At 37.3% G+C, this 16128-nt stretch overlaps 1 protein-coding gene across 9 annotated transcripts in view; it reads left to right on the top strand.

The window, feature by feature from the left end:
• The first annotated feature begins 45 nt into the window (after positions 1 to 45).
• Positions 46 to 16128, top strand: part of PIGN (phosphatidylinositol glycan anchor biosynthesis class N) — a 106232-nt gene continuing 90149 nt past the window's right edge. For 7 of the 9 annotated variants that reach the window (XR_007145799.1, XR_007145800.1, XM_047827656.1 and 4 more), the window contains exons 1-2: positions 46 to 188; positions 2375 to 2523. The gene's annotated coding sequence lies outside the window, so the exon portion shown is untranslated. Of the gene's footprint in view, positions 189 to 383; positions 463 to 2353; positions 2524 to 16128 lie in introns of all 9 variants that reach the window. The other 2 variants (XM_047827651.1, XM_047827652.1) reach the window with 2 other exon arrangements.

Genomic DNA, 16128 nt, shown 5'->3' with positions numbered 1-16128 from the left:
TCGCGAGAGCAGCCCCTGGGCAGGTAGGTTTCGGGGGCGTTCCGCGGTTGAGGGGCAGTTATGACGGTGGTTTAGGAACGTTCTCTTGGCTGTCTTTTCAGGGGGCAGAGGGTAACTCTGCAGGAGAGCTAGCTTTGCGCGGAAGAGGCCTCATTGCCGAGATTACGCGTAACCCGGCTAAGCCCCAGGTAAGCCCGGGGACCAGAGCGCAGAGGTGTGGTGGCACCAAAACTGGCCTCACGCCTGCGGACACGCTGCTTCCGTAATACTTCTCACTTTATTGTTGCTGTTGTTTGCTGCCAGGCGGTGACATTGCCCTCGCACGTGTAGCAGGTGCCCAGGGCAGTTGTTAGAATTTGACACCCTTTCTCTTCCTTTCCCAGCCAAGTGACTGTCCGCTCTGGAGGCCTGGCCACAGCACCGGCTTCTGGAACTTCTGGAAGACCGCCTTCTAGCCACCGAGTTGGTGCCACAAAAAGGGAGGGGTGCGGGAGGTGGAGAAAGTAACTGGACTGTAGAACTCTGGGTTTTGGATTTCCTTGGATCTGTGGATAAATATTCTTAAAGCCTCGGCTTGTGTAACAAGCTCTGAGGGGCTCAATGAGCACTTAGGATTTAAAACACCGTTTGCACAAATGCAGCCCCATCAGCAGAGAGCTAAGTAAACTGAAGTCTAGAAACGTTCAATGGCTTGGTCAAGTCAACTCCACTAGGAAGTATTCCGAGGAACTTTAAAGTCCGTTTTCTTATTATGTCCAAAGCCATTCTTCTCCCACTATGCCTTGCAGTCTTTCTGACTTGGCCATTTAGGCTGGAAATAAGGTATTGACTGTGGAACGTGATTATTTTAAAGCTTGGATGCTTTGGACACTTTTAATTTCCTTTATCAAATGTTAGCACCTAGAGTATACCAAGTTTGGAAGTTCCACGTTTATCTTCTATGTCATTCCCTGATCACCGTGCGAGTGGTAAAGGGATGTTAGTTTCCAGTCAACAGCATTGGAACGCTATTCCTAAGAGCTTCTATTTTCTTCACCCATAGATTGCCGCTTTTGCAAGGTTTTAATTTTCCTCTCTGTCTGTATAGCTCCCTGTAAGCACCAAAATAAATAGGTGGCAGTAATTGTGTTATCAGGCAAGTTACACGTTACATGGAAGTAGTAAAGTATCTCCTTTAGCTCTGTGGAAAAATAAAAATAGAGCATTCTTATATAACCATAGGTCAGGTTATTGGTTTACGTGTAAAAGTATGCCAACAGTTAAGTGTCGGCTTTCAGTTTACCCAGACTCAGTAAACTAAGATTTTCATTTGAATCAGGCTTTGGGGTTTTTTTTCTTTTGTTTTTGCTAGAAGTTTTTTTTTGACACTGTTAGTACTTAGGAATTCAAAATATTTTTTATTGATTTATTTATTAAAAAAGTTTTTTTTTAACCTTTATTTTTGAGACAGAGAGAGACAGAGCATGAACGGGGGAGGGGCAGAGAGAGAGGGAGACACAGAATCGGAAACAGGCTCCAGGCTCCGAGCTGTCAGCACAGAGCCTGTCGTGGGGCTCGAACCCACGGATCGTGAGATCATGACCTGAGCTGAAGTCAGGCGCTGAACCGACTGAGCCACCCAGGCGCCCCTCAAAATATTTTTTATAGAACGTTAGCTGCTGATGTTCAAATTCTAAATATTTTTCTGTGCTATACATTGTAGAAAAATATGAAAAAAAGATCCCGATCTTAGGAAAATAGTATCAAAATAGCTAATGCTGTATCCTGTTACTATTTATTAGCACAAAGTATTGCTGATGTTTACTGTAATTGAATTTTCCAGAGAGATTGAAAGGGAATCAATTTCTGGAATGGAGGAATGGGAGGGACTAGTGATTGGCATGGAAAGGGCATGATTGGAAATGGATTATTTACATACAGTATTTCCATCCCTGTAATGGAGTTTTTTGAATCTCCTGCACTTAGGGTCCCTGAAGAGGCTTTTGCTTATTACATAGGAGAGCCCAGAGTTTACGTCCCAGTTCTACCTATTATTTGCTGCGAGACCTTAAAAAAATTACTTAGCTTCTCTCAGTCTCCCTTAACATCTATCTGTCAAGGGGGTAATGAAAAGTACCCAATTAGGAATGTGCTTGTCACAGTGCTTGGTACCTAGTACACCATAAATGTGTTTACTATAGTCAGTTCTCAATTAGTGCAATATTAGTATATATTGAAAATATTTGAGAGGTTTTTAAAAATAAAACAAATATCAACTATTTAGTAGCTAAAGCTGGAAAAAAACAAGTCAGTAGGGTGTAAAGGGAATATCTTTAATTTAGGGTCTGATTTCCAAAATGTAACTTGAAAACAGATTTAAAATATGTCTTCTCAGAGAGCTGTGAGAAGTTGGATGTAGAATTGCTTCCATGATTGACTTCCTATGCAAATCTGTAGTTTCCTGATTCTTCTTCACAACCTGTAATCATGGACTTGTTTATATGACCTTTCAAGACCACAACACATCAACTGGCCATCTTCTCAGTAAGTACTTTTCTTTTCCGCAATACACAAAGGTTTAATTATCAATAAAAATGTTTAAGAAGTGGCACAAACCAGAATATTAATAATTGCTGATTGCTACTTATGATAATTTATTATGAATGTGGTTGGGAAATTTTCTACTTAGCAAAATTTGCATTAGTGTAGGTCTCTACGGCTAAAGTTTCATTGAATAATGAGGACAGTCATCTAAGCTTGTATCTTAGCAATGAAATGTTAAATATTGTTTTTTCTTTTAAACAGTTCAAATATTTTAGGGCTTAAAAAATAATTTTTGGCTTTAATAGTCTTAAAATAACCACAAATAACATTTTAAATGCAAATTTTGGGTTGATTAAAGTTTTAGAAATGGCTAATTTTTTAATGGTTTTTCAATGCATGGTAAATATTCCACAGGAATAAGCTAAATCACTTTTATTGGAACATGGATACGTAGGTGTTTTAAAATTTTTTGCAGTTATTCATTTATTTTGAGAGGTTTCCAAATGATTCAACGATGACAGAGTTTTCTTTTTCAATAAATCTGAATAAAATGTTATTCTCTTTAAAGAGAAATATTAAGTAATAATGTTATTTAATATACATGTGCTGGGCAATAATAAAATAGGTAGTATGTAAAGGATGATATTTTGGAATCACTGCCATTTTATGTATAGTAAGTGACTTAAGCATAAAAGTTTGGTGTTTTGTTTTATTTTGTTTTGTTTTTTTAAGTATCCTGAATCTTCATAGTTCCTGTTTTCTGGAGGAATAAAAAGAGAAGCAAGGCAGCCTCTAGTGGCTATAGTGCATATTACATGTACATTTGAAATGATAATTCTAAATAATTTATTCAGCAAACATTTGAGTCTTTACTAAGCAAATGAGTGCTGGAGAAACCCTGTCTTGCTGTCATGGAATTATGGTTAAGTGATAGAGACAGACATTAATCCAAATCATAAAGGACATAGCTATGTACTAACAAACTGAAGTACTGGTTTTGGGTTTTGGTTTGGACTGCATAGTCCCTGAGGAAGTAATGCTTGAAAATGCAAGCAGATGTTATGAAACAATGGAGTGAGAGAGGGTGGAGGGTGGGTTGGAAGTGCGAATTATGCAGAGGTCTATAACAGTAGGAAGCATAGGCCACTTAAATGAAAAAGACCAATGTGGCGCGATGCCTTAAAGCAAGGGGGAGTGTCATGAGGCAAGGCTAGAAAGGGAGGCAGAGGCCAGTCCCTGTAACACCTTGTTAATCATATTAAGGCTTCTAGTCTTGATTAGGATGGGAGAGAGGCCCTAAAGGGTTTTACACAAGGGGAGAGATGTTCAGATTTGCATTTTGAAAAAAGCAAAATCAAAAAGTAATATGTGGCTATACAGGGAAAAGTTGTAAAGAATGACTGCTGGTTCTCTTGTGTACCTGAGTGCAAGGTGGTGCCATCTCCTGAGACTATAAACACTAAGGAGGTAGGAGGGTTACTACCTAAACAGGGTTCATGGGGGATATCGTGAGTTTGGTTTTAAACATAATTCAGTTTGTGTCTCAAGTGGTTGTGTTAAGGTTGGAGTTACATATAAGGATTTGGAGCTGTTTGTAAGGCTTGCATATAGGTGCGAGCTGAAGCCAAGGGTGGATCAAAAAAGCCTACACGGACGGAGGGGTGCCTGGCTGGCTCAGTTGGTGGAGCATGAGACTCTTGATCTCGGGGTTGTGAGTTTGAGCCCAACAATGGGTATCAAGATTACTTAAAAATAAAATCTTCAAAACAATAGGAAGTATAAAAGTGAGAAGAAAAGCCTAAGATCAAGTTTTGAGTAACCCTAAAACGCAATGACCAGACCGAGACCATTCTTCTTTGGACAGAGAAGTAGAAGGAAAACTGGAGGAATGTCCACAACAGCCAAGAAATGAGAGCTATTTAAGAAAGAGATCATGGTCAATAGACACAAACTGAACGGAAGATGGAAGACTGAAAGCCCCTGGATTTTGCAATATTGGCTACATTATGTTAGTGAAAGCTCTCTCTTTCTCTGATGTAATGGAAACAAAGGCTCAATTTGTTTGAGATTTACAAGATCAAGGAAAAAGAGGTCATATTATTTTCAAAAAATTCGGCTGTGTTGGGGAGAAAAGGACAGCCAATCCCTTTAAAATTTTTCTTTATCAATTTTTATATTTGTGAGGTATGTCCTTGGCATAGGTGTGGGCTTAACTAATTTTCAATGCTGTAGGGTATTACATTATGAATAAAAACTGTATCTGTTCCTGTTGTTAGATATTGTTTCCAGTTTTTATTACGAATAGCCAAAGACAAGAATTGAATTTAAAATGTGTTGCCTGTATTTGTATCTGATGTGGAGTTTATCTTAATACATTCTAAAGTGGTAACTATACTAGTGCTTCTGTCCATTGGTTAAAAACATAAAATTAGAGCTCTATCTCACACCATATACAAATACGTTCTAGATAATGACGTGTGAAAAAAATTTAAAACTATTTTTATGCAACATAAGACAAGAGAAATTTTCTCGTAGAAAACACAGAAAAGTTCAGTCCAGAGAGGATAAATTTGGTGAATTATGTTGCATTGAACTTCTAAAACTTCTATTTAACAAAAACCACCACAATTTTTATGCAAGTATATACATGTTTCTATATATATGTAGAGACACACACACATATAATATAATGTACAAGTCAAAGAAATAAGGCCAACAACTATAATCCTGTTTGATCAAAAGATATAGATACACACCGTTGAAAAGATAGGAAACCCAACTGGCCAGTAAAAACATGAAAAGATGTTCGTGCTCACTAGTAATAAGGCAAATAGATGCCCAAACCACAGGATGCCATTTCATCCTGTTTAGATTGGCTTAAGGTAAATAGGATAATGCCAGTTAATTGTGGGGATTTAGAGAAAATAGGAATCTCATATACTGCCGATATGCATCTAAATTGTGATTGACACTTTGCTACTATCTTGTGAAGTTGAGAATACAGTTTATTCTAGCAATTCCACTTAACAGAGATGGTTTTCAAACTTATGTGTATATAAAATAGTTTGAAATAGATATTTCACTACAGTGTGCTATATTCGTATACACGCACATACATAGGGAAAAATTAACAATACTTTTTCAAAACAATTCTTTACTACTTCTGAAGTACCTTATTGTGATGTGTTCTCTATCCTATTGTATTCCCTTCTATTTCATTTTATTTAAAAGAGAAAAAGGTAATTGCAATCCACCAAATTAATTTTGTAATGAATCATCATTCTGTTTGTCTTCTGAAAATCTCCAATTTTACCAGGAGAGATGTGCAAAATTGCAGAATTCTTTGTAGTAATGACAATCGGGGACAACGTCTATCAGGATAATTTTCAAATGAATTGTAGCATAGTTATAATAGAATACATGTGTGCCTAAATATTTAAATAACTTATAAATTTTTTGATAGTGCTGGCTAGAATAGGCTCATAAAAGGAGTAAGGACTTTGCATATATACTGGTAAAAATTAATTTCTAAGTAGAATGGGGAAAGCATGAATGGAAATATTGGTGATTATAATGTTAATCGAATCTTGTAGAATGACAGCTTTTAATCACATAATTGGCTGAGTTTAAAATGTGTATCCTCTGCGTAGAAGAATTGCAAATAATTTATGTAGGTACTTGATGGTCTTAGTAGATAGAGTATAACTCCCCGTAACTCCTCATTCCGTAAGTATTGGTTGCACATAGTGGGTTCCTTCCAAAGAGCATAATATGAAAGGGGAGGGGAAATCATTAACTTTATTGTGGAGAAACCTGACAAACACTCCCTCAGCAGATGATCAAGTTTAATATCGATGGTGATAAGTCATGTTGATGGTATGCACCCTTGATATGTGATAAGAGCGGCATTTTACACATGGAGTTTTCCTCCCCCAAATCCATAACCCCCTTCTAATTAACCATGAAAGAAACATCAAATTCCAACAGAGGAGCCTCCTACAATATACCTGACTACTACTCTTCCGAACTTGCAAGTCTTCAAAACAAACTCTGAGAAATTGTCACAACCAAGAGAAGCCTAAGGAGGCATGACAGGTAACTGTACTATGATATCTTGGAACAGATAAAGGACATCAGGTATGAAGAAAAAAATGTGAATTCTTCTCAAGTGTACAGCTGAACATGAGTCATCTGCATAACTAGCAACCTCTGGTGGTTACTGGCCATGAGGAAATTTGATAATTAGTTCTTACAGGACACGTGTAAAGTCACATACCGTTGTCACTTGGAAGTGACATACCTCATGCTGAAAAAAATATACACCCCAAAATATTAAGTATAAAGAAGCATATGAACTAGTGTGAATTACATAGCTTACTAGTTTACCTGATAATCTCTTGCGTGCAGGTCTCAACTACTTTCTTACAGTTTTGACTGGCAATATTTGCTCCTCACATGGCAGGTTTCTATATTTTTATTAGCTATCAAAAGTAGTTAACACAGTCTCTAGATGACATCACAGAAAATGGCTGAGTATGGCCCATAAAAGAACAGTTCCTCTACTGAAACAAACAAGCTGTCAAAGAGTGATAGAATTGGCTTTTTTGGAACTCTAGAATCTGATCCAATATTTATGGCAACTAGCAGACTGCTTAATGAAGAAAAGGGCAGTTGGGTTTTGGTAAGAGAACGCAGTGGTGTTTTTACCCACTGGATTACCATCTCCATTCACTGATGTGGAAGGGGCAGCACCTGTGGGGACTGCGGCCTGTATTCCTGGTGTGACTTACTGGTATTTACTTTGGACTTTGTTCTTAAAATACTATGATCTGGTGGCTTCCTGAGGGACCAATGCAGAGGCCGACTTTTGTCTCACATTCCCCCTTCCCCCACATCTAACCCCAAATGCATGGAATGCCTGCTGGGAAAAGACCTAATAGGTCCCTTCCACATCTGGTGGATCTGTGAGCTCCATGCGAGGAGAAACTGGTCAGGCTTAGCAAAACAAACAGACGACTGACACCATCAAAATTCAACATAAATAAGCCCTGGTGAAGGAGGAGAATCTGATTTCCAGGATTACCACACTGTAATATTAAAAATGCAAGTTTTCAACAAAAAATTCCAAGGCACAGAAAGAAATCAGGAGAATATGGCTCATTCAAAGGAAAAAAAAATCGACAGATATGATTCTTGAGGAAGTCTAGACTTTGGACTTATTACACAAAGACTTCAGTAAACTGTCTTAAATACGCTTAAATACGCAAGGGAAATGATGGACAAAAAAACTAAAAATCAGAAAGTGATGCATGAATAATGAGAGCATCAGTAAAGAGATAGGAATTATGAAGAAGAACCAAATGGACATACTGAAGCTGAAAAGTACAATAATTGGAATGAAACATTCACTAGATGAATCCAACAGAAATTTGGACAGGTGGAAAGAAGAATGTGGAACCGGGGCCAATCGAAATTATCCAGTTGGAGAAGCTGAAAGAAGAGTGAACTGAAGAAAAGCCTGAGAGAACTGCAAAACACCGTCTTTAAATAATGAGCTTTTTAGTATGGTTGACGCTGATGTGAGCATTAAATCGCTTAAAGCCTGTGAGCTTAGGAAATAACCTTTATTTACAAGAACAACGGTTACATGAAATCACAGCTATCCATAAAATTTGTGGTGGTTACAACTCTGGCTCTAGCCAGTGTTATCTTTTGAGTACAGGCTTAGGCTCCAAAGTAATTTTTTTCTACTTTTTATTTTGAAATATTTTTAGATCTGTAGAGAAGTTACAAAAATACTACAGAGAGTGATTGTGTTATTATACACTCTTCACCCACTGCACCTAATGTGAACATAGAACTACAGTATAATTATCAAACACCAGGACATTAACAGTTGTCTAATACTATCAACTAAACTACCGTTCTTAGTTGAAATTCACCAGGTTTTCCACTATTGTGTATTTTCTGGCTCAGGATCCAATCCAGGTTTCCTTATTGTGTTTAGTTATGTCTCTTCAGCCTCCATTCTATGACAGTTCCTCAGTCTTTTATTGTGTTTTATGCCCATGACACTTTTGAAAAGTACTGGTCCATTATTTTGTGGACTGTTTCTCAGTCTGAGTCTGTCTGATACACTCCCCTGAATAGATCGAGGTTATTAGCATTTTTGGAAAGTATACCACATATTCTTTTGCCAAAAATACTATGTCGTGCCTTTCTTAGTGTACCATATTAGGGTTATATGATGTTAATGTATCTTATTACTGGTTAGGTTAGCCTTGACCCCTTGGTGTGGTGATGTCTGAGGGGTTTCTCCATTGTAAGTTACTCTTTTTCCTTTGTAATTAATATATATTTAGGAGAGATTCTTTTAAGACTGCAAATATCCTGTTTTGCTTCAAACTTTCGCCCACTCAGTTTAGCATTTATCAATGGATCTTGGTGGCATAACTATTACTGTGGTGTTTACCTAGTTGTAATTTTATATTTCCCTCAATCCTTCTGCATTTATTAATTGGAATTTTCTGTGGAAAGGAGGTGTGAGATTCTAAATTCAGTATCATTGCATTCTGGTGGAGATATGGGATCATAATCAAGTTATTACCTGATTAAGTAGTTATCTCTAACATGATGTTAAAGAAAAAAGTATCAGCTATATTCTCATTTGATTTTCCTTCCTGAAATTCTTTTTTTTTAAATTTTTTAATGTCTATTTACTTTTGGGAGAGACAGAGTGTGAGTGGGAGAGGGGCAGAGGGAGAGAGAGAGAGAGGGAGACACAGAATAGGAAGCAGGCTCCAGGCTCCAAGCTGTCAGCAAAGAGCCCAGTGCGGGGCTCAAACTCATGGACCGTGAGATCATGACCTGAGCCAAAGTCGGCCACTTAACTGCGACCCTGAAATTCTTTTTTTTTTTTAATTTTAATTTTTTACTTTATTATTTTTCTTATTTTAGTGGGAGGAGGGCCTGAGGGGGGGAGAGAGAGAGAAACTTAAGCAGACTCCATGCTCAGCATGGAGCCCAGTACAGGGCTCAATCCCTTTACCCTGGGACCATGACCTGAACTGAAATCAAGAGTTGGACGCTCAACGGACTGAGCCACCCCGGAGCCTTCCTTCCTGGAATTCTTTTTAATATCCTTATTTGACCTTATTTTCCTTATATTGAAATAAATTATTTAAGTATAAAGATCACTTGAAAATAGGCTAGGAATACAGGAGTTTGGGGTTAAGACCTGTGTATAAAATTCCTGAAGACCAATTAGAATAAAATATAATCACCAATGAAATTTAGTAGGATTTGTAGAGTACAATATATGATAATTACTTTGAGGAAGGGAAAAATTTGTATCATGTAGTTTAGTGGGGAAACCCATTTATAGGTTTTTGAAGTGGTCCAGGTAAGGAAATGATGAACTTTTGTGGTGGTTGTGAATGTGGAGAAGTAAAAAACACAAGCTCTTTTGAAAATAGAACCCAACTGGACACTGAGAAATATTAAATAAAAATACAGTGTGTATGTCATTAATATTTGGTGATAATGAATATTCCAAGTCCGTAATCAAGGAGTTATGAAGTTGACTTGACTGGAATAGAAAAATACAGTATGCCTTTTTCTTTTCTATTACTTTCTTTCAAAATAATGTAAACTCAGCTATTTTGAGTTCCATTTGAAAAATAAAAATAAAAGTTGAGTTGCTTTAATCAACAATTTAGTTGTTTAGAGTATTCCTAGCACTTTACATTTGTACCTTACATGTCTTGGTTACTTTCCATTGGACTCCTGTCATAGAATCAGGCTGACGGTGTCTTTTTTTAGGAGTAAGGAGACTAAGACAAGGAGTGATAAGACTGGGATCCTGCTGTTCTTATACAACAGCACAATTTTTATTTTGGCTATTACAGCTCTAGGAAGGTCAAAGTTCTCAAATAAAATTTTTGTTCCACTACTTAAATAAGCTTTTGGGTAGTAGAAAATTTATATGATCCTTTAACACACAGACTTTGTTACTCCATTCAGAAAAGCTGTGTAATAGCAATGGGAAAAAGAGAAGATAAGTCCAGAGAGTTATTTGTAAATGCAAATGAAAGTGAGAAGTGATCTAGGTGTTTGCTTATTTGTAATCATGATAAAGAGAGTACTAACTTTTCCATGATAAACAAGAGATATTTAAATCAGTGTGAGTTTCTGTATATTCAAATATACCATGTATACTTTAGCTCTGATGAGTTTAAGATCTAACTGAAATGAATTAAGTGCTTGAAAATTGGCTTACTTTAAACAACTCAATATGATATTTGATAGACTCTGTCCTGGACTGGAGGATAGAAAAAAGGAGAATAATTTAACAAAATGTTATGAATAATTTTAGACCAATAAATTTAACAATTTGTATGAAATGGACAAATTTCTTTTATTTTTTTAATGTTTATTTATTTTTGAGAGACAGAGAAAGAGTGCCAGTTGGGGAGGGGCAGAGAGAGAGGGAGACAGAATCCAAAGCAGACTCTAGGCTCTGAGCTGTCAGCACAGGGCTTGATGCAGGGCTCGAACTCACAGAACATGGGATCATGACCTGAGCCAAAGTCGGAAGCTCAACTGACCGAGCTACTGAGGTGCCCCTGAAATGGACAAATTTCTTAAAGGATGTAACTACCAAAACTCAACAATTAGTAAATAATCTGAATATCCCTATATATATGAAGAAATTGCATTTATAGTTGAAAACCTTCCCACAAAGAAGACTTCAAGCCATTGGTTTCACTGGCAAATTGTTACACAATAACAGAAGAAATAATACACATTCTACACATACTCTTCCAAAAAATAAAAGCAATACTTCCAAACTCATTGATACCAAAACCAAAGACATCACAAGAAAAGAAAATTGTAGCCTAATATCTTTCATAAACATTGCTTTAAAATGCTAAACAGTATTTTAGCAAATGGAATCCCACAGTCTATAGAAAAGATATTACTTAATAATGACCAAGTGGGAATGCAAGCTCGTTTTAACATTTGTAATCCAATCAATATAATTCACCACATTAAGAGACTGAAACAGAAACACCAAATACTCACGATCATCTCAATAGGTCCAGTAAAAAGCATTTGACAGCATCCACCATCCATTCGTGATTTTAGGATGTGACAGTGATATGAAGAGTAGAAGTGAATTTCTTTAACTTAATAAGGGAAATCTACAGAGCCCAGAAAACTGGCAACTTTCACCCTAAGATTGGAAACAAGGCAAGGATTTTTATTGTTACCGCTTCTATTCATCCGGAGAATACTGGAGATTCTGGACAGTACACTAAACATGAGACAAAAATGAAAGACATTTATATTGATAAGGAAGAAGTCCTTTATTCACAGATGATATAATTATCTCTAGAAAATTGAAAGGTATCTACATAAAAGCTACTTATCACTGTTGCAGGATACAAGGTAAGTATAAAAATTGGTGATTGAAGAACTAACGAGGAGAAATTGAAATAAAAACTACCACTTGCAATAATATCAAAAAATACAGAGTATGTAGGGGTGAATTACACAGCCATGAGGAAAGTTTTGAGGGTTATGGGTATGTTCATTATCTCGCCTGTGTTTATTGTACATTTTATAAATTTTTTTTTCCAACGTTTGTTTATTTTTGGGACAGAGAGAGACAGAGCATGAACGGGGGAGGGGCAGAGAGAGAGGGAGACACAGAATCGGAAACAGGCTCCAGGCTCTGAGCCATCAGCCCAGAGCCCGACGCGGGGCTCGAACTCACGGACCGCGAGATCGTGACCTGGCTGAAGTCGGACGCTTCACCGACTGCGCCACCCAGGCGCCCCATTTATTGTACATTTTAAATCTGTACAATCTATTATAGACCATTTTTGTCTATATAGTCTTTATAGCTCAGTAGAGCTATAAAAATGCTAGAAAGAACATTATTGGGGCACTTCAAAAATTGGAGTACAGATGGTCGATGAGATGAAATGCCAATGTTGAATTTACTGAAGCTGACAACTGTTGTAAGAGAGTACCACTGTTCTCAGGAAATAAACACTGAAGTATTTAGAGCTTAAGGGCCACAGAGTATGTAACTTATCCTCAGATGCTTCCAAAACAATATTACGTAATTGTATACACGTGCATACACACGTGGGTGTGCATGTACGTACACGAGGGGTAAGATAGATGAGGAAGGGAGAGGAGAGGCAAGACAAAAAAATGATAAAGGAAATGGGGAAAGTGTGAACATTAGATGTGTGTGGCTAAGGGGTATACTGGTTTTTGTACCGTTATTCTTGCAACTATTTTCTCAGTTTGAAGTTACTTTCAAATAAAAAAGATTAAAAATCTGTATTTAAAAAAGTGCTGTCACTTACAAAAATTCCTTATGTAGGACACAAAATAAATAACTCAAAGAAAAATTAATTGAACTTAACCAAAATTTAAAAGGACTGCTTTTTGAAAAACACTTAAAAATGAAAAGGGAGGGGCACCTGGGTGACTTAGTAGGTTAAGTGTCTGACTCTTGTTTTCGGCTTAGGTCACGATCTCACAGTTTGTGGGTTCATGCCCTGCATCCAGCTCTGTGGGGAGCCTGCTTGGGATTCTCATTCTCTCTCTCTCTCTCTCTCTCTCCTTCTCCCGCTCCCTCTCTCTGTCTCTCTCTCTCAAAATAAAGAAATAAACTTTAAAAAATGAAAAGGGGGGGGAAGAGCATTAAGAAAATGTCCGTTAAACATGAGAAGTTGCTGAATGTCACTGGTCATTGGGGAAATGTAAATTAAAACCACAGTAGGTTACAAGGACACTCCCACTTTAGGAAAGGTGAAATTAAGCAGGATAAAATACCAAATATGTTGGCAAATATATGGAGCAACTGGGGCTATCAGACACTTCTGGCCTGGAGGACATTACGCTGGCTGAGATGAGCTAGTCACAGAAGGACAGACACTGCATGACCCTTCTTACGTGAGATAATCTAAGAGAGTCAGACTTATGGAAGTGGAGAGTGGAATGATGGTCTCCAGGGACTGGGTGGGGGGAGGAGAAATGGGAGTTGTTGTTCAATAGCTAGAAAAATCTCAGTTTTGCAAGATGAATCAATTCTAGGCATCTGCTGTACAACATTGTGCCTATAGTTAACAACTGTATTGTACACTTAAAAATTTAAGAGGGTGGATCTCATGTTAAGTGTTCTTACCAGAATTAAAAAAAAAAAAAATACCCATACAGATAAGGAAAGTAGCAGCAGAGCAATGAAGCTAAAGTTGATGCATTGGTATGAAACATAGTTTGGGATTTGGTTCTCTAAGAGATTTACATCTATTCAGTTAGATTTTAAACTCAACAAGGACGGCAAACAAGTTTTTCTCACATGATGAGTCCAGCTTCATGTACATCGGGAACAATATTAGCTAATACTTAATGAGTGCTGACTCTGGTCGGCACTCTTCTGCGTATTTTACACATATTAACTCAATTCTAATAACACCTCAGGAAGGTACTATTGTTATCGCCATTTAACGGATGAGGAAACTGAGGCACAAAGAAGTTAAATAACTTGCTTCAAGTCACACTGCCAGTAAGTAGAGAAGACAGGATTTGAATCCCTGCAGTGGAATGCTTCGGTACACACTCTTTCCCATAATGCCATCCAGCCCCTCAAAGAAAGTGAGATCAATTCTGGACACACTGGTTATCTGAATAAGTGTTAGAAAAAGCTCAGGCTCTCCAGTGATGTGACCCAGGATTCAAATCTCAGCTCTTCCCCTTACTATCTTGGGAGGATCATTAGGCCCCATTAGACTCTTTGCTATGAAAATGGGGTTCTAATACTTAGTTGACAAAGCAGATTCTGAGGATTAGAGGAGAGAATGTAAGTAAAGTACCCAATGCAGGATCTGATGCAGAGTAGACAGTCAATAGTAAGTAGCTAGTGCTATAATTGAATACTCTTACTATGGAGATATGTGATACACAATATATAAAAGAATGTAAAGCACATTACACTTACTATAAAAATTAGGTTAAATTCTTAAATGGCACTTATAGCAACATTATAGATTGTCAATAAGGTTTTAAAGCACTTTCTGAAAAAACTGTGTATAACAGGTGTGTAAAGTAATTTGGAAAGTTTGGCAGTTCTTTATATGAATTTAAACATCTGCTTGCCATTTAACCCAGCAGTTCTCATTCTGCATATTTACCCAAGAGAAATGAAAGCATGTATACATAAAGTCCTGTGCATTTGCTGTTTTAAGAAGCTTTATTTATAATAGCCAGAAACTGGAAACAATTCACATTATCCTTCAAGAGGTTAATACATAAACAATTTGTGGTATATCCCTACAGTGGGAGACTTCTTAATATTAAAAAGGAAAAAACAACTAAATCACCTGCATGAATCTCAAAAACATGCTAAATGAAAATAGATATAATAAACTATGTATTATGATTCCATCTCAGTGATGATCTAGAACATTCAACATTAATCTTTCATTTTTTTGCTTGAATTTTTTTTTAATGTATTATTTATTTTTGAGAGAGAGACAGACCCAGCATGAGCAGGGCAGGGGCAGAGAAAGAGGGAGACACAGAATCCAAAGCGGGCCCCAGGCTCTGAGCTGTCAAGCACAGAGCCTGATGCGTTGCTCAAATCCACAAACCGCAAGATCATGACCTGAACCGAAGTCGGACGCATAACCAACTGAGCCACCCAGGCGCCTCTCAACATTAATCGTGAATCACAGAAGACGGATTAGTGATTGCTTGTGGTCAGGACTATAGAGCAGGGATTGTCTGCAGAGGGACATGGGGGAACTTCTTAGAGAAAACTATTCTAGATCTCGATTCTGTTTATGTGAGTACATACTTGCCAAAACATAAAACTTAAAATAGGTCCATTTTTGTATATAAATTATACTTTAATAAAGTTGATTGAAAAATTAAAAAGTAGGTGCTTCAGAAAGTTTAGAATGCTTCAGAAAAAAAATTAGTAAGGCTGTTGATCTTAAAATAACGTTTAAGTAAGTGGAAGGTATGACAGAGAGCCCTTACACTCAAAAAGAAAAACGGGTAATTTTAATTTAATAACATGTTTAAGAAAATTAAAAACATCCATTAGTAGATAGTTTTTTGGATCTGAAAGAATTATAGTAGAATTCCTTGTTAGCATTGAAAAATGGGCTGCTAGATATTATATTTTTATTATAAATACAGAATATATGATTATTTATTTATTTATTTAATGTGTATTTATTTTAGAGAGTGAGAGACAGAGAGTGCAAGAGGGGAAGGGCAGAAAGAGGGGGAGACACAGAATCTGAAGCAGGCTCCAGGCTCTGAGCTGTCAGCACAGAGCCCGATGCGGGGTTTGAACTCACAAACTGTGAGATCATGACCTGAGCCAAAGTTGGGTGCTCAACCTGCTGAGCCACCCAGGTGCCCCAGAATGTGTGATTATTTAAATCAAGGAAAATGAAGGGGAGGGGTCTACTTCTGGTGGTCAGAGAAACCTTGAGGAGGTGACAGTTGAGAAGATGTGAGAAATTTGAGAGGCAGGCTGCCGTGGGAGGAGCCAACCGAAGAGCCCAAGATAGA

This window comes from Prionailurus viverrinus, chromosome D3 (genome assembly GCF_022837055.1).
Source record: "Prionailurus viverrinus isolate Anna chromosome D3, UM_Priviv_1.0, whole genome shotgun sequence".
In the NCBI taxonomy this organism is placed as follows: Eukaryota; Metazoa; Chordata; class Mammalia; order Carnivora; family Felidae; genus Prionailurus; species Prionailurus viverrinus.
This window is presented reverse-complemented; position numbering and strand designations above follow the sequence as displayed.